The sequence below is a fragment of the Notamacropus eugenii genome, chromosome 1 (genome assembly GCF_028372415.1).
Source record: "Notamacropus eugenii isolate mMacEug1 chromosome 1, mMacEug1.pri_v2, whole genome shotgun sequence".
Classification (NCBI taxonomy): Eukaryota; Metazoa; Chordata; class Mammalia; order Diprotodontia; family Macropodidae; genus Notamacropus; species Notamacropus eugenii.
In genome coordinates, this window is record NC_092872.1 from 129,827,184 (window position 1) to 129,847,248 (window position 20,065).

Consider the following 20,065-nt stretch of genomic DNA (forward strand, 5'->3'; position numbering starts at 1 on the left):
TAGCCAGAAAGAAACAATTTAAGTATGGTGGAAATATAATCAGGATAACACAGGATTTAGCAGCTTCTACATTAAGGGATCAAAGGGCTTGGAATATGATATTCTAGAGGTCAAAGGAGATAGGATTAAAACCAAGAATCACCTACCCAGCAAAACTGAGTATAATCAGGGAAAAAATGGAATTTCAATGAAATAGAGGACTTCCGAGCATTCTTGTTGAAAAGGCCAGAGCTGAAAAGAAAATTTGACTTTCAAATTCAAGAATTGCGAGAAACATGAAAAAGTACACAGGAGACAGAAACCTTAAGTAACTCATTAAAGTTGAACTGTTTACATTCCTATATGGAAAGATGTTATTTGTAACTCATGAGACCTTTTTCAGTATTAGGTTAGTTAAAGGGAACATATACATATACATACATACATATACACACACACATATATGTAGGTGTATATGGGTAGGTATGTATGTGTATAATATATATGTGTAGGTATGTTTATGTACATATGCATATGTGTGTTGTGTATATGTGTGTGTATATGTATATGTATATATGTGAGATCACAGGTTGAGCTGAATATGAAGGAAGAATACCTAAAAATAAAATTTACTGTTGAAGGAATGTACTAGGAGTAAGAGAAAGGGAGAGGTAGGATGTAATAAATCATCTCACATACAAGAGGGAAGAAAGAGCTTCTATAATGGAAGGGAAGAGAGGGGAGATGAAAGGAAATTGAGCCTTACTCATGGGATTTGGTTTAAGGAGGGAATAGCACACACTCAATTGGATATAGAAATATATTTTACCCTGCAGGAAGGTAAAGGGGAAGGAAATAAGAGAGGGAAAAAAATAGAAGGGACACCAAATTGGGGAAAGGGATAATCAGAAGCAAACACTATTGTGGGAGGACAGGTAAAGGGAGAAAATGGAATTAAATGAAGGGCAGGATAGGCCAGAGGGAAATATGGTTAGTCTTTTACAACATAAATATTATGGAAGTGCTTTGCATTGTTACACATGTATGACCTATATTGAATTGCTTGTTTTATCAATGAGGGGAGGGAGGGAGGGAGGGAGAGAATATGGAACTCAAAGCTTTAAAAATGAGTGTTAAAAATTTTTTTAGCATGCAACTGGAAATTAAGCTATACAGGCAATGGAGTATAGAAATCTATTTTGTCCTACAGGAAACTAGAGGGGAAGGGGGATGGAATAAGGGTGGGTAATAGAAGGGAGGACAGACTGGAGGAAAGTGGATGGGGTGCATGCTGTCCTGGAGTAGGGGGTGGGAAGAGATGGGGAGAAAATTTTGAATTCAAATTCTTGTGGAAGTGAATGTTAAGAACCAAAAAATAAATAAATTATATATTTTAGAAAAGAATTACAGTTTTTCTCATACACACGTATATAAAATGTGTGTATGTGTGTTTTATGTTTCTCTCTATGTGTGTGTGTAACTATATTTGTTGTTGTTGTTGTTTTAGCTGTGTCCAACTTTTGGTGTTTTCTTGGTAGAGATACTGGAGCAGTTTGCCATTTCCTTCTCATTTTCCAGATGAGGAAACTGAGGCAGACAGGGTTAAGGGACTTGCCCAGGCTCACTCAGCTAGTAAGTGTCTGAAGTCAAATTTGAACTCAGAAGGATGAGTTTTCCTGATTCCAGGCCCAGCACTCTATCCACTGTGCCACCTAGCTGCCCTGTAGATCTCTCTCTCTCTCTCTCTCTCTCTCTCTCTATCTATCTATCTATCTATCTATCTCTATCTCTCTCCATCTTTTTTTATATGGAAATATATAGACATACATGCATACATATGTGTGCATGTTTTTATCTATGTGTGTGACCCATCACCCCAACTAGATTATAAATATCTTGAGGTCAAAGTTTGTTTCTTATTTATTTTTGTATCTTCTTTGGCCTCTAGCAGAGTACATTGCTCATGGCAGATTAATGTTGTCTGATTAGTTGAATGAATGAATGAATGAATGGCTATCAGAATAAAATGGGGCCATAGAGTTTCAAAACAGGAAGGATAATAGGGCAGTTAGGCGAGCAGAGCAGCCTTCTTGTTTCTAGTTAAGGAGCCAGATGCTGGGCCCTTAAGCTCCTCTGTGGCCCAATCATATAAGCAGCAAAGGAAGGAGTAGAGTTCTCTGGTTTTATTGTTTTCACCCTCTGTTTTGCCAGTCAAGGAACTTGCAAAACACCAATGAAAAGTAAGCCTTGGAGGTATTCAGTTTTCCCACAGAGGAATTTTCTAGCCCAATGAAAGTGGAGTCAGTGGTTAGAAAGTGAGGCAATGCACATTGCTTCTCCAAAGAGTACAATTAATTTTGTGTTCCGTGAGCTCAAATTTAAAAAAAAAAAATTTGAATCTAGGGAAAACAGATGGAATCGTGAGGACAGATTATTTGGTGGTGAATTCTTGACATCTAAATCAAAAAAACCATTGTTGACCATAAATGGTTAATTGGATTAGAAGAGGTTGCAGGGCTCTCTGACCTGGTGAAGGGTGACTCGTGTATGTTAGCACATTTACCATTCTCTCTGAAAGGTATCTCTCCCTCAATCTGCTTCAGCACTGGATGACTAATCCAGAGCCTCTGATTTCTGTTATTAATATCTCTATCACACCATATGTTCACAAACTCAGCCCATGTGCATCTTTGAGAAGAACCACCTGGAACTAATTCTGCCTTCATCTGATGCAGAGTAAATATGTGGGGCATATTCAGTAGGTTAGAGTTTGAGAAGTTTTTTGGAAGCTTGGGAGGAAGGGGATAGAGTCACAATGGACCAGGTGAGGGGATTGGAATAGTTAAGTCATTGGGCATTTAGCAATTGCTTACTATGTGCCAGGCACTGTGCTAAGTACTGAAGATACAAAGAAAGACAAAAGACAGTCCTTGCTTTCAAAATGCTCACAGTCTTATGAGGACAATGACATAAAAATAACTTCATCCAGTCAAGCTATATTCAGAATAAAGAGGAGACACTTAACAGAGAGACGGTACTAGTATTAAGTCAGGACTTATAGACAGTGGAATTTTAACCGAAACTTGAAGGAAGTCAGGTAAAGCATGAGAGGAACCATGGGGGACAGCCAGAGAAAATTCCCAGAGCCTAGAGATGGAGTGTCTTATTTTAGGAACAGCAAAGAGCCTGGGTCATTTGATCACAGCGTACGTGGAGAGGTAGGGTAATATAAGTGTATGAAGACTGGAAAGACAAGAGGGAGTCGGTTTATAAGGGCTTTGAATGTCAGGGTTTCATATCTATATCTTAAAAAAAGGAACAGCTGTGTACTACAGCGGATGGGGCACTGGGCTTGGAATGAGGAAGACTCACCTTCAAAAGACTCAGTTCAAATCTGACCTCAGGCATTTACTAGCTATGTGACCCTGAGCAAGTCCCTTAACCTTGTTTGCCTCAGATTCTTCATGTGTAAAATGAGCTGGAGAAGGAAATGACATACTGCTCCAGTATCTTTGCCATATAGGCCATAAGAAATAATGAATATGAAGAATATAGAAAAGCACGAGAAGATTTTTATGACCTGTTGCAAACTGAAGTAAGCCTAACCAGGGAAACAAAGACTACGATGAGGGCAACAATGTAAATGGAAAACAAAACAAAAAGCAAACCAAATCATTGTGTAATTTTATAATGGCCCATCCCAGCCCTGAAGAAGAGATAAGAAATGTACCTCCCTCCCTTATTTTCAGATTTGGGGGAACAGTGCATATACTGCCAGACTCAGTTGATAGTTGCTATTTTCATTGGTTTGCCAATCTTTTGAAGGATGGCTTCCTTGGGAGGAGAAGGGAAGGGACTGATTCAGAAATAAAATTAAAAAAAAAAAATAAAGACACCCGTAATTTCTTAAATGAGCTGGTTAGACTAGCTATAAATCATACCAGGTTTTGACTCCTGGGAAAAGGAACGCAATGACTTAAAATTCATGCTCCAAACCAGGACAGGACTCTGGTACCCTGGTGCCTACCCCTGTCATCTCTCTATTCCACCATGCTAACAGCTGAGGCAGCTTTCCACTTCTCCCCCATACCCATCTGGATGGGTTTTCAGTGTGGCAAGACCTGATCAGAGAGGATGGAGGCGTGTTTACAACCCTGGACTTGACAACTTTTATCGTGCAGAAAGGCTGTCACTGGGTCTGTTTACTTCTGGTAAATTGGGCAATACTGTTGTACCAGTTAGGAGATTATTTGTAACAAGTTTTATGGGTAGTATAAATTGTGGCGAGTTTCTCCAGTGTGATAGAGTCCAAGCTCAAATTCAGCCCTAGTGAAAGTGGCAAAGTAAGTGGTTTGCCTTTCCTGTTTCTCTCTCTCCCAGATCTCTCTCCCCCTGACTCTCAGCTCAGAATACTCAAACATTCTCTTTCTCCATGTGTTTCAGGGGAAGGCAGCAGGGAAAGAGGAGATTTAAGTCAACATGTTCCCATCCCAGGATCATTTGCATTCAAAGTCTGATCTCTCATTGGAACTGAAAGGATGTATTTCCTGTTAATATAAAAAGTCTGGCATTAACCCAGGCAGATCCCAGGATCCTTGAAATCATGTATCCACCCTGCCCTCCCCTTACAAGCACGTGCGCACACACACGCACATGCTCTTGGATATTTACATGCATTAAAACTATATTCCCTAGGACAAGTTAAAACCAAACACTCTGATTTCCTTCTGGCTCTCAGCCCATAGATCAATGGTTCCCTGTCCCCTTCCCATCTCCCACCAAATGCTTTCATGGGCCCTCCCAGCCTGTCTCTAGTATCTACTTCTGAGAGTTGGCCAGTGACTTATAGGATCATAGCTGTAGAGCTGGATGGGACTGCAATGTTTTTTTCTAGTCCAGTCTTTACAAATAAGGAAATTGAGGGGCCCAGAAAGACTAGTAATTTACCAAAAATCACACAAGTGGCAGATCCAAGAGGTGAACCAGCATCCTCTATCTCCAAATCTTGTACTTTTTTGGTCACATGAGGCTGCATCACATATTTTACATGTGAGAAAATTGAGGCTTGGAGACATGGCTAGTAAGTGGCAGAGCTGAGATTTGCTGTACTGTGGCTACCATGTTAGATATTCCCTCCCAGAATCTCTTCCTCTGCATTCTTCCACTCTCCACTCTTGCTCAAAGTCCAGCTTCATTCATTGATTAAATTCAATTCAACAAGTATTTATTGATGAGTGGCCCAACCCTGTGCAAGCCTCCATGGAGAATACAGAAATAAAAGACATGATCCCTGCCCTCAAGGAGCTTACAGCCAAGGTAGCAAGATTAGACATACGTAGGTAATTAACAATACAAGGCAGAATGTGCTAAGTGCCCAGTGAGGACTGTAGGAATTAGTTTAAAAGGTCCTAAGATCTTAGTTCTGAAAGCTGAAAGGAACCTCAGAAGCTAATCAACCCTCTCATTTAACAGGCAACTGAGTCCCAGAAAAGCTAAGTGACTAGTCATCCAAGAAAGTGTCAAAAACAGGATTTGAACTCACATCCTCTGACTCCAGAGCCAGTACTCTTTCCACTATGCCACAATACCATAAGAGAGGTCACTTTGACTGTAAACTCCTTTGAGAGCAGGAACTGTCTTTTGCCTTTTTTTTTTTTGTATTTTCAGTGCTTAGCATAGTGCCTGGTACATAGCAGATACTTAATAAGTATTTATTGACAGGCTACAGATGTTCAGAGAAAATGTGGGGAGGCAGAGTGATAAGAGGAAAACTGAGGTCTGTTGTGGGCTTTGAAGGATCACTGTGACTCAGACAGGAAGACAGGAAGGGGAAAGGCATACTTGGAAAGGTGAATGGGTGAGTAAAAGCGAAGAGTCAAGACTGCAAGAGGTGAATCCAAGAAAGGACAAGACCAGCTTAGCTGAAGCACAGGGTGTGATTAGATTTCCACATTCTCTTCTTCCCCAAGGCACTGATGCATCACCCTCCTCCCTAATCCTGGGCAGATGCCAAAGGCAGAGGAAGCTAAGGCACCCACCTAAGGGAAGTCTCAAATTGAGTGAATTTTTTATTGCTACAAGTACTGGGTTACAGAATCTTGGAGAGACTTTAGAGATCTTCATCTATACCAACATATCTCACCTGTTACAGGGGAGGAAACTGAGGCTTATGCAAGTGAAGTGTCCCACAGATAGCTAAGTAGGAGAATCAGGGATTGAATGTAGGCACTTTCATATCAGAGGCAGTGTTTTCTCCTCTACAAGATGGGTACCAGGGAGTGGCAGAGCTGGTGTTTCATTGAAATTGCCAGAGCTACTCTAGAATTCAGCTTTTCTGACCCAGGTCTAAGGATTTTCCCATAGCACCTCATGCTGAGTGTCTCCTGTTCCCCAAAAGTTCTATGTTATTTGGAGATTCTGTCACCCACCCACACCACCACCATTTGTCTCTAGAAATCTGTCTCTTTTTCGCTGCCCCAGGGAAATACTCTCTTCTCTATGAGGCATTGGGTGAGAGGAAGTCTTTGACAGGTTGTCAGAAAGCAGTTTAGAAGTGATGAATTTCTAGGATCAGTTATTGCAAAACCCATCCCTCTGCAGGACTCTGCTCCTACCAGCTTAGAAAGTAGAGAGCCATTTTCTAATCAGTTGTTCCATTTAATTTCTTCCCAAACCTCTGGGTAAGAATATGAGAATTCTGTGGACCATCATAGCTATGGACCTGAAAGGGACCTCACAGGTCACTTAATCCAACCCCTTCATTTTACAGAGAAGGGCAGCAAGGTGTAGGGAAGTTATGAATCTTGGACTTATAGGAAATAAGCATAAGAAGTAGGATTTGAACCCAGGTCATCTGGCAAAAGGTGCTGGACCTGGAGTCAGGAAGACCTGAGTTCAAATCTGGCTTCAGGCACCTACTATCTGTGTGACCTCAGGCAACTCACTTCACCCTGTTTGCCTCAGTTTCTTCATCTTGTAAAATGAGCTAGAGAAGGAAATGGGAAACCACTCCAGTATCTTTGCCAAGAAAACCTCAAATGGGGTCACAAAGAGTTGGACATGACCACAAATAACTGAAAAACAACCTCTGATGCTAAGACTATGGACTAGGACATAATATGTGCTGGTGAGGATAAATATGTTAAACATTTCTCTGCTTGGGTGGATCTGCCATCTCAACGAGGTGGTTATTTCCTCCAGTGGTGCAGGTCACAACTCATCCACACCTCCTCGTCCTCTGCTACTCTTGTCCACAGGTCACCCATCAAATATTCTGGGTTGGGTAAAGGCGGAGGATAATCCTTATAATTTCCTCCTGTCATGGAGGCAGGCTGCTACAGTGGAAAGATGACTGGATTTTCAGTTTGAATCAGAGCACATGAAATCAAATCCCAGTCTAGCTACTTACCTGTGTGACCTTGAACTAGTCCTCTTTGAACTTCAGTTTTCTCATCTATAAAATGATGGACTAGATCAGAAGTGTTAAATGCATGAAATATATTAAAGTGGAATTGGAAGATATTTAACAAAATCAAAATACAATAAAACACAGATAATGTTCATTTGTGGTTGTTTAACTCAACATATAACCTGGCAGGATCCATTTCAGGATCCATTTCTGGACTAAGGTAACCTTTGTAGTCCCTTCTACCTCAAAATCCTATGTGGTTCCCTCATTGACCTTTTTGCCCCTGGAATATATAACTGGCCTTCAGCTTTATCCCTCCAATGACTCTTATTTGTATAAGAAATCTCCATTTGGGGTTTCATTATTCTCTTATTTCTAGATGTTGAAATCTCTTCTCTTAACATCCAGCTTAGCCAACACTTCCTCCATTAAGGTCTCCCTGGTCTAAACACCTGGAGGTGATTTCTCCTTTCTCAAATCTATCCTGGCACTTCTATTCAAATTTACATCGCAGGTCACAGTTATATGAATATATGCCTCAGCCACCCCCTTCTCAGTAGGCTGTTAGTTTCTTGAGGGCAGGGACAATGTCATTTTACATCTTTGTTCCTAGCACAGAGTCTTGCACATTTAACAAGCAATTAGCTAAATTGAATTCCATTTCTTTTCATTGCAGACTGTGGTACAGCTACAGGTCTCCATTAGAACCATATGTGTGTCCTGGTGGCAGTATAGAGAGAATACCAGACTAACAGTCAGAAGAACTGGGTCTAGATATGTGATTCTAGCCAAATTATCAAACTTTCCCAAATCTCACTTTTCTCATCTATAAAACAAGGATGATGTTAATTGGACTACCTGCTCCAAAAGATTTTTTTGGGAAGAAAGCACTTTGTAAACCTTAGAGTACTATACAAGTGTAAGCTAATTTGGAGTTCAGAGAAAATTCATGGAATGTTAGAAGTGGAAGAGACTTTAGTGATTGTGTAATCCAAATCTCTTGTTTTACATGTAAGTGAACTGAGACCCAGAAAGAACCCACTGCAAGTGCTCCCAAGCTAACAAGGCACGTCAGTACTATACCCAGGCAGAACATTCACTCAACTGCCAGTACAGACCACAGGTTCCAAAACTCCCTGCCATTTTAAGGAAGGGTGGACATTGCGACTTTACAAAAGGCACAAAAAAAATGTACATTGGAGATGTTGAGCTTGGAGAAGACTTGGGGAAGGTGTGATAACTGTCTTCCTGTACTTGGAAAACCCTAGAGGGCAGACCTAAAAGTGAGTGAAAGTTACCTAAAAGTATATTTGAGCTAGATGTAGGGGAAAACTTCCTAACAATTAGAGCTATACAAAGTTGGAATGGATGGCCTGGGAAGGAAATGAGCACTTCTTAAGCACCTGCTATGGGATAGGTAGGCAGCTAGATGGCACAGTGGATACAGCATGGGGCTTGGAATCAGGAAGACTCATCTTCTTGAGTTCAAACCTGGCCTCAGACACTTAGTAGCTGTGTAAGCCTGGGCAAGTCACTTAACTGTTTGCCTCAGTCTCCTCATCTGTAAAATAAGCTGGAGAAGGAAATAACAAACCACTCCAGTATCTTTGCCAAGAAAACTCCAAATGGGGTTACCAAGAGGCAGACATGACTGAAAAAAATGTGATAGACACTGTATGAATATTATCTTGTTTGATCCTTACAACAACCCTGGGAAGTAGACATTCTTATGATCTTCTCCACTTTATAGATGAGGAAACTGAGGCAAGCAGAGTTAAATGATTTGGCCAATGTCACACAGCTAGTAAGTGTCTGAAATCATATTTGAGCTCAGTGTTTCCTGGCTCCCAGTCCAGTGCTCTGTACACTGTGGTGTCACTTAGCTGCATGTCCTTCAAAGTTCCTTCTATCTCACTGAATCTATGATTCTGTGATCCTCTGAAGCTGAAACAACTTTGAGGTTCCACCTTACACCCAGTGAAAATGCAAACCTATTTCAAACAACAGAATTGGATTATCGGGATTGTAGAGAAACATTTCCGCCCTTATGTTTCTGACTGAATTGCAAATTAATACAAATTTGTTGGAGAGTCATCTGGCAGGCTAGTGGAAAAGTTACACAAATAAACATACCTTTTTTATCATCAAGTATCTGACCAATTCAGATACTGAAAATCTAACTGAGAATATTGAGGAAATTTTTTGCAAGTTCTGCATCCTTTATAGTTGCATTATTTGTTATTAAAAACAAAACAAAATGCAAAAAACCTGGAAGCCATCAAAATTTGCTGTAATTGGAGAATGGCTGAATAAGTTATAAATGATCAATGTAATAGAATAGATCATTGTGGATTGGTTTGATAACCAAGGAATGAGGAACACAGAGAGATCTAGAACAACGCATAGCAAATCATGTTTCAGAAAGAAGAACAGGAAGACTAGTGGCAGATGATAAGACTCTCGAAAAGGAAAGGTGTGTACAGTAAATATAGGAGAATGAATACACAAAAAAAAGTAAAGGGGACACAGAGGATGATTGATGAGCTGTTCTGATCATTTTGTATGTTGAAATTGAATTTGTCGGAATGTAAGTAGTTATAAAGTGTATCGAAATTTTTTTCTTCATATTTATATTATGCTTAATTCATAATAAACATGATTCAAAGGGGCAGAAAACTTGAGAGCTGCCCTATCCAAAGAGGTCATCTTTAATCAATCCTCCTTCAAAACAGAGCTATACTGTAGTCAGTCAGTTAACAAGCATTTATTAAGCACATGCTATATACCAAGAAACTTCCTAAACTCTAGGGATATATATATATACGTATATATATACATATACGTATATATATACGTATATATATATATACATATATGTGTATATATATGTATATATATATACACATATATCCCTATATATAACCCACTTGCAGTGGGTTCTTTCTGGGTCTCAGTTCACTTACGTGTAAATTAAGAGATTTTGATTACATGATCACTAAAGTCTCTTCCACTTCTAATATACACATATATATTTAAAAGGCAGAAATAATCACATCTCTTAAGGAATTTATATTCTGATGGGAGAGATTTACATACAAAATACATACAGAGTAAATGGATGATAATCTTAGAGGAGAAGGCCCTTGTGTTTGTCCTTCATTTCCAAACAGGACCGTGACATCAGGGAGATGATGATATGACTTGCACTTGACTTTGATTTGAGGGAGGGAGGGCTGTTCTAGGTCACCAGACTCACTTTCTCCTCCAGAGCCATCTGGGTCTAGTGACCAGATATTCATCAGGATGACTGGAGATGACTCAGGATGCAATGGGAGACCCTGGCCCTTTGAAGCTAAGGTCTTTTCAGCTTCTCACTTTGAATGCCCTAGCAACTAGGGAAACACCTCCTTCAGAAGTTGGGTAGAGGAGTGAGAAATAAGGAAAGAGGACAGTTCTAGTCCAGTGGAGATTCTAAACCCCCAAAGGGTCTGAATGTGTTGACAAAATCAGTCCTTACTTCAAATATCCATGAATTGGGCAAATATTCCTCAAACAGGAAGGCCACCTCTAAGAACAGTGAGTTATTATTTTCAGTCAGTCAGTAAGCAATTATTAAATAGCTACTGTGTGCCAGGCACTGTGCTCAGTGTTGGGGATACAAAGAAAACCACAAAAACATGATCCCTGCCTTCAAGGAACAGTCTAATAAGGAAGACAACATGCAAGCAGCAAACTATAAACAAGATATCTACAGGACAAATCAGAGATGATAAATAGAGGGAAGGCATTAGCATTAAAGAGGAAGAGAAAAACTTCCTATAGAAGATGGAATTTTAGCTGGGAATCTGTATGAAAGTCAAGGAAGCCATGTTGTGGCTTCCACATTGGATTCTATGGTGACATAAATACCTATATTAATTAAGTCAGAACCCATTTCTAGTTAACATTAGCTTGGGATAGACTCTGAGTTCATGACTATATTATAGGATCGTAGAGTGGAGAGGGAACTTAGAGATCACAGAACCCAATATCCATTACTTTTAATTAATGTCAATTCAGCAAGCATTTATTAAATACCTACTATGTGCCTTTAAAAGCACTGTGCTAAGTGCTAAGGATACAAAGACAAAAATGAGTCCCTGCCTTCAGGTAGCTTATATTCTGTTGAAAGAGTGTTGGGCTACCAGCCAGCAAACACTGGTTCTAAACTTTCTTTGTCACTGTCACCTTAAATGACCTTGGGTAAATTAATGAACTTCTCTAGGTCTCAATTTTCTCATCTATCAAATGTCCTACTTAAGTCACGGGGTTGTTTAAGAACCAGATGAGACAATGAAGAAGGAAATGCTTTGAAATAAAATGTTCAGAAATGTTATATAAATACATATTGAAATGGAAAGGGCTTCTGTATCAGACCAATCCGGCACCTGGCATAAAATCACTCAGAGTCTAAGTGCTCAAATAAACAATCCATTTTATAAAAATATTTCCAAATATCCCCAGGTAAAAGCAGTTCCCAATGAGGTTAAAAAGTAATTCAGGAAGATAAAAGCAGATAAAGATGCCAAAGAGGTAAAAAGCAGTTGGCAAAGAGGTTCCCTGGAACTCTGGGAACTTCTGCCAAGGTCTCTTTTGTTTAAAGTGCCCACACCTGGGTCCCAGATCAACCCACTGAGAGCAAAAGTTAACCAAAACTGCCCCAGGTCTACACCGCAGCTTCCCTTCCTCACAACATCTCCAGCTGCTGGTGTGGAAGGTGAACTCACACTATCTAGTTCCACCAGAATCGTGGCCCTTGACAGTCACAACACTGAAGTGAGGAAGTCAAGGCCTGTCAGAAGATATCTGTTGTGCCAATGGGTGGGAAAGATCTTTAATTCTCATTAGCATTAAAACTACTTCCTGACTGTGAGGGAATATCCAGAAAGAATTTTAGATTATTCTATCCCATTCAATCCTTTGCAAGATCAAAGATTCATTCCCTTTATTTATTCTCTCCCCCCACACTTAATAGAATTTTGTTTTTTCCAATTACATGTAAAGACAGTTTTTAACATTCAGTTTTATAAGATTTTGAGTCCCAATTTCCTTAGGTCTTCAGCTTCCTTAATTTCTAAAATGAAAGAGGTGAGGACTGGTGAAGATTCCCTAAATTATAGGTCCTAGAGCTTCAAATGGAAAGGACTCAAAGGTCATCTGGAATAACACCTTCATTTGGGGGATGAGGAAACCAAGGCCCAAGAACAGTAAAACACAAAAGTAAAACTGGGGTAGCCTAGCTTATGGGGTCATGGTCTTGCAGCATGGTGTGGTTATCTCTTTCCTAGTCACAGTTCAAGAGACCATTTAAAAGCTTGGAGTGAGTTTACTTCTTGCCCTAATGACTCAGGAATTCACAATAGGTGATAAGGAAGAATTCTCTAATAGTGCTGCTGAGCCGCAAGCATTGATGACTCAGGGGTCACTGAGCTCTTTGTCACTCTTTTTCCTTTGTGTCTTCAAAGTTACTGTGGGTTTAGTCATTTTTCAGTCATCGTCTGACTCTCTGTGACCCTATTCAATTTTTCTTGGCAAAGATACTGGATCAGTTTTCCATTTCCTTCTCCAGCTTATTTTACAGATAAGGAAACTGAGGCAAACAGGGTGAAGTGACTTGCCAGAGTCACATAGCTAGTTAGTGTCTGAGGCCAGCTTTGAGCTCAGGAAGATGAGTCTTACTAACTCCATATGTAGCATGCTATCCACCTAACTGCCAATAGCTTCATAGAGGCAAGACTATTTCAAATTCCCTCACTGAGTGTTGGGTCAGGCAAGAGGCATCTGCCCTCTCTCCTATTGGGCTATGTTGGCTGTGAGTGCCTGCCATCCCCTGTCTTTTTGTGTTTGTTCTTTTGTGATCTCAGATGAACAGCTATTTCAAGATAGAAGTCTGGCAATAATCTTGTTAGTTCAGGAGACCCAGAATTCCAAAAGAGGTTCCATCAGTAGCCAGAGCTGCATGGTGGCAGTAACAATGTCTTCTGAAGTAGGAGGATCTGACAGCAGTGGAAATACATGCAACAATTGTGGAAAGACAGTCACCTGGACAGCTTCTTGGAGTGTAACCCCTTGCAGAGGAGATAAATATCAGGACTTCTTGAAGGGAAAAAAAGACTTCCAAGGCCCTTTTCTGTGTGTGTTCCCTATGTGTGTGCCTCCCTACCATTGTACTTTAAATTTGAGACCACTCTCCTCAAGGACATTGTGTGTTTTTTCAAGAGGGTGTTATCCAGTTTTGGCAGGAATGTTTGTACTATCTGTTCTTACCATACCAACGGAGTAAATATCTTTTCTAAAAACAAAGTAAGTCAAACAATTGTTAATGGGAAGCACGCTGATGGAGGTTCAGTATTAGAAGTAGCCACCCACAAGAATTAACTACACCTAGAAACCAAGGTAGCAGTCATAACTTCTGGAGAACCTAAATTGTGAAGCCACATGCAGGGTCAAGAATAACCCACGACAGAGAACGATATAAGTGTGAGAGGTAGGATTTGAATCCAGCTTCCGTGACTTCACAACAAGTGCTCTTTCTAATGTGTCACACTTCTCTTAGGAACTTTCCATCTCTACATCTAAGATCTCTGAGTTCTGAGAGGGGGAAATCACTGTGGGCCAGGGTGGTCAGGCTTCAAAGGCCTGAGCGAGGACCACAGAGCATGGTCAAGACTGGAAGACGTAGTGTTAGAAGGGGAAACTGCTTTCCAAATGAAAAAAAAAAGGATTTGTAAAAGGGAGAAGAAAGAGGCAGTAAAGTCTAAGATATGTTCTAGGGACAGAAAGACCAGTCTGTTTGACTTTGAAGGTTCCTGAATGGGAGTCATGAGAGACAAGCCTGGAAAGGTGGTTTGAGATCATGCAGTAGACAGTCATAAAGGCCGGTTTGAGGAGTGTATTACTTTACATTGGTGAATCACAAGTCATAAATACCGTTCCAGAGTACCTTACAGACTTCATGCCTGAAAATCAATTAGCCACTGCACTAATGATTAATAGTAAGGAGGTCTTAATAGATTGTTTGGGGTACGTTATTACATATGGAAGCAGCATCTTTGGTTTCATGCATTCTCACTGAAGCATGAAACTTCTCCAAGGAAACCCTCTGAGGAGCAGCTCAGGTTAACCCCCATCTTTCACTCCTCTCTACCACCACCACCACCAATCAAAGGCTGACCTTTCTTCGCTTCTTTCTGAGAAATCTCAGCATTGCATTCTAGGGTTGGCTGAGTGCTGGGCCACTCAGGGATTTGAGGAAGGGGGGAAGAGATACAGAGGAACCAGGACAGAGTCAGAATCTGTCACAGGCACCCAATTCAATCTGTGTCTACACCAGCAGAGGGAAGCAAAGAGCTAAAGCAATTATTAGGGTAATTCCAGCTGGATCACAACATTCATGGATTTAGAGCTGGAAGAGATCTCATTGATCACTTGATACAACTTCTTCATTTTAAAGATTATGGAAACTGAGGTACATAGAGATTAATTAACTTGTCAAGGATCACTTAGGTAGTAATTGTCAGAACTGGAGTGTGAACTGGTTTCTTGACTGGTTCCCTCAAAACCATTATCCTTCCCACTTCAATATACTGTTTGCACTATTGGAAAATTATTTGGAATTGAAAATCAAAAGAGGAGAAAGAGGAGTCTAATTGATAATAACTAGTAGATAGAAGGTTTATGAAGTTCTTTAACCAGTATTGCCTCATTGTATTCTCACAACAACCCTGGCACATAGGTTCTGTTACTACCTCCATTTTACAGATGAGGTAATGGAGGCAGAAAGAATGTAAGAGGGTTGCCCCCGGTTACACAACTGGTAAGTGTCTGAGGCTGAATTTAAATTTAGCTGCTCCATTCCCTACTCCACATGGAGGCTTCCCATTTCCATGGCACTGTAAAGTTTACAAAGTACTTTCCTCACAATTACCAGAGCCTTTAAAAACCAAAACAAAAAAAAACCTTCCCTTGAACTCTCAAGCTACCATCCCTTGAACAATTCTCCTTTTCAGTGGCAAATTCCTAGAAAGAGTTATCTACTCTCCTTGTCTCTCTTTCAACACTCAATCTCTTCTCAACCCCTGGCAATCTGGCTTCCTACCTGTACACCACTCAGTGAAAACTGCCTTCTTCAAGGTTGCCAACGATCTTATAAAAGTAAAATCAGATGGCTCCTTCTCAGTTGTCATTCTTCTTGATATTTGCAGCTTTGGAACATAAAAGCTATTCCCTTCTTCTGGACATTACCTTCCCCTGATTTCCTTCCCTCCTATTTGATTGTTTCCACTCAGTCATCTTTGCTGGATCTCCATCCATCTCCTGCTCCTTTATTTGCCAGTGTTGTCCTAAGTCATTCTTTTCTCCCTCCATATCCTCTCACCTTTATCAAACTCATTGACTTCTGTGGGTTCAAATATTATCTCTATGTAATTGACTCCTAGACCTATATATTCAGCCCTAGTCTCTCTCCTAAACTCCGGTCAACAGCACCCTGATTTCTCCACCTTGTTGTCCCACAGTTACACAGTTAGTAAGTATATGAGTTCAGATTTGAACTCAGATCTTCTGATTCCAAGCCCAGCACTCTATCCCCAGTGCCTCTTAGCTGCCTTAGCATAACTTAATAATAGCTGTATTTGTACCACAAAGTATTTCAATAAATATTATCTCATTTTCTCTTCTCAACAATCCTAGGGGCTAAGTGCTATTATTATCCATGTTTTACAGAGAAGGAAACTGAGGCAGGAAAAAGCTCTTAAGTGACTTGCCCAGGATCCCACAACTAATAATTATCTGAGGTCAGATTTGAACTGAGGTCTTCTTAAGTCAGGGTCCAGGCCTCTACCCACTTTACCACCTACCTGCCTAGGTTTTTAACTTCAGAGTTATTTCTATAAATCATCCTTCCCCTTCATTGCCCAAATCCAATCCAATACTGAGTTTTAGTGATGCTTCCTCTCTGTCATGTCTAGCATCCATTCCCTTCTCCTCCACTCACTTAATTACCACCCTTTACTATCTCTCTCCAGGACTATATACCCTGTAGACTTCCATTTTCTCCATGCTCTATAAAGCTGCCAAAATGACCTTTCTAAGTTGTAGACTTGGACTGTATCACTCCCCTCCTCAAAGAATCTTGGTGACTCCCCATTTCCTCTAGGACAAAATGTAAATTTCTCTTCCTGATGTTTAAGGCCCTCATTGTATGACTCCACACTTATTTCATACTATACTACTCCCCTTTACGTGTCACACATTCCAGCCCAACTGGAAGTAACCATTCTTCTAATTCAACATTTCATTTCTGTTTCTCTACATTCACACGCAAAAAAAATGGTGCCCAATGCCTCAAATGCATTCTCTTTACATCTCCAATTCTCAGAATCCTTCAAGGTACCCAGATGCCATCCTTTCTACAAAACATTCCCTGATCCCCCCCAAATACAAATTATGTTGTGTTTACTTTGTATATACCTTTCTGTGTATATATTGTTCCCTCCAGTAGAGTATAAGCTCTGGCGGGGCTTTGTGATTGTTCAGTCATGTATGACTCTTCATGACACCATGGACCATGAGCCCTTCTATCCTACACTACCTCTTGAAGTCTGTCCAAGTTCATGCTCATTGTTTCCATCTATCTATCTCATCTTCTGCTGTCTCCTTTTCCTTTTGCCTCCAATTTTTCTCAACATCAGGGTCTTTTCATTATGTGGTCAAAGTATTTAAGCTTCAGTATTTGATTTTCCAGTGAATAGTCTGAATTTGTTTAAGTACTGTTTTGTTTTTGACTCTTGTCAATGCTTTCTCTGTTTTTCATGTACTATATTAACTTATATTCATGCTATTTCCCCCCCAGTAGAAAGTGATTTCCTTGAGATCAGAGACTATTTTGTTTGCATCTTTGCATCCTCTGTACTGTGCATAGATTAAGCAACTAGAACTTGTTCATGGAACTGAATAACCCTTGTAGAGAGTAAAGGTAAGAATTATGACTCCCATTTTGCAGATGAGAAAACTGAGACTTGGAGAGATTGTGATTTACCCTTTGCCACACACAGCTGGGGATAGTTAGATCTGGGATTTGAGTCACATATTTTTTATTTAGGTCCATCATATTTTCCATTACTCAGGAGGGATGTGCTAGAGCCAGCTGGACTAGATGCCCATTGTTGCATTTTCAATGTGAGCATTTAGACCTCAGAAATCAGCAAATTTAATAAATATGGGCTTGATTTATTGTTTGTTAATTGTTTAGATTTTAAAAGTGAGGGAGAAAATGTTAATAATGCAGATTAAACTTAAAATCAGAGAGCTGGTTGTTAAAAGCCCATTGGCACATCCCGGAACCATATAACCCCCACTACTGGCGTTATTCCTTCAAAGAACATAATGCCTCAGATCACCCATTTTAAGAAGCCCTATGAACAGTAGGTTGTGACAGAAGTTCTTTGGAGGTGGTACAGTGGATAGAGTGCCAGGTCTTGAGTTCAACTTTAACCTCAGACAGTGACTAGCTGTCTGACCCTGGGCAAGTCCCTCAACCCTAGTTGCCTCAGTTTCCTTATCTATAAAATAAACTGGAGAAGGAAACGGCAAACCTCTCTAGCATTTTTGCCAAGAAAACCTAAATGGGGTCAGGGAGAGATGGACCTTACAACTAAACAACAACGTAATGTTTTCTGTCAAATAATAATAGCAACTGAATACTTTCAAGGCTGTAAAGTTTTCTTCACTACAAAACTATGAGGTTCAGTGAATACCAATATTAATCAGGACAAGTAGGATCATTAAATTAGAGCCAGAAACAACTGTCAAGATCCTCTAGGGACCAGTTTCTGGTGCTACCCCATCATTCTACAAAAGAGGAAGCTGAGGACCAGAGAGGTCAAAGTAACTTGCCCAAAGGCACACAGGTAGGAAATTGGAAAGTGAGGCTTTGAACTCAAGGCTTTGTCCATAGCTAGGTCTCTTTCTTCTGCCCCCTGCAGTGGTGGTATCAGCTCAGTCATCAGCATTTATTAAGCATCTGCTATAGGCCCTGTGCTAAATGCTGTGGATACCAAAAACAACATGGCTAAAACAAAAATGTTTTTCACGACTCCATTGATGATCAATATCATATTGCTTTCTTTTTCAAGGGGTAATGGAGGGAAGAGATGGAGAGAATCTGGAACTCAAAATTGTTTAAAAGTAAATGTTCAGAATGGTTTAATGTAATTAGATATATTTAATGAAATAAATAAAAATACATTTCCAAAAGAGGCAAAGTCTAGCTCCTCCCCTCAAGTTGCTCACAGCTAAGGCCAATTATCCCTGGAGGGGGTTTAAAAAGTAGAGGACTTTTAAAAATTCATGGACAAGCAAGACTCTTCTCTCTTACTGCTCTCCCCTGTTTCCTTGATCCTAAACTACAGACCGTTAACCACTTGTGGTGTCTCTTCTTAGCCCTTTTGTTGTGGATTAGTTTCAGTTATGTCCAAGTCTTGTGAGACCACTTGGAATTTTCTTGGCCAAGATACTGGAGTGGTTTGCTATTTCCTTCTCCAGCTTATTTTCCAGATGAGGAAACTGAGGCAAACAGGGTTAAATGACTTGCCCAGGATCACACAGCTACTAAGTGTCTGAGGCCAGATTTGAACTTGGGAAGAGGAGTCTTCCTGATTCCAAGTCCAGAGCTCTATGTACTATGGCACCACCTGGTTTCTCCCTTCTTAGCACAGGATTGCTATATTCCCCTTTAACTGTATTGTGGATTGTATCTACCAGAGGATCTTTACTTAGAATTTTAGAAGTTATCTAATCCAGGGTCTTAATTTTATAAGTGAGAAAACAAAGGCCCAAATGACTAAAGGGATTTGCCTAAAATTCCCAAGTAGGAAGTAGCAGAGCTAGAATTCAAACACAAGTCTTCTGATACCCAACCTAGTATACTTTCCACTGCACCACATTTATTTTCACTGCTTCTTATAATCAGATTCTGTTGCCTCCTTGGTATGTTTTACTCATATTCACTGTCCCATGCACTGACCTTGAAGGTAGGGGAGAGCTGGTAAATGTTTAACAGCTGACTCTCTGAAAACTTCACTATACACTTTTCAGTTTAATCTAAATTATTAACATATTTTCTCCATCACTTTCTTTAGTCTAGACAATCAACAGAGCAATAAATCAAGCTATTTGTAGCATTTCATGATTTCCAAAGTTCTAAGGCTTACACTGAAAATTTAACACTCAGCTCTCCTGAGCAGGTTTGGGCTGATCCCAGCACTTCCCTGTTTATAGGATTACTTTCTAAATGAAGAAGTGTTTGGAATAAGTGGACAGACAGTCACCAATTCCATCTATGTAGAAGGTTGGCTTTGCAGGTGGCTAGGCACTCGGCTCCCTGCTTCTCTGTGTTTTTGAAGAAGGAGCCTAGTTGGCCAATCTCAAGTCCAATAAGAGTCAGTGCTCACTTCTTTGGGACACAAGAGACATGGGTCCTCATGCAAGCCCCACTACTAACTTAGTACACTGGGTTTTCATGACTGTCATCTCTTGGTTCTCTCCCCATCTGTCTGACTTCAATTCTCTGGCCCTCAGCTCACATTTAAAAAATGAAGTGGTCAAGAATTGGCACAAAGGACCATTGGAGCTCAAGGG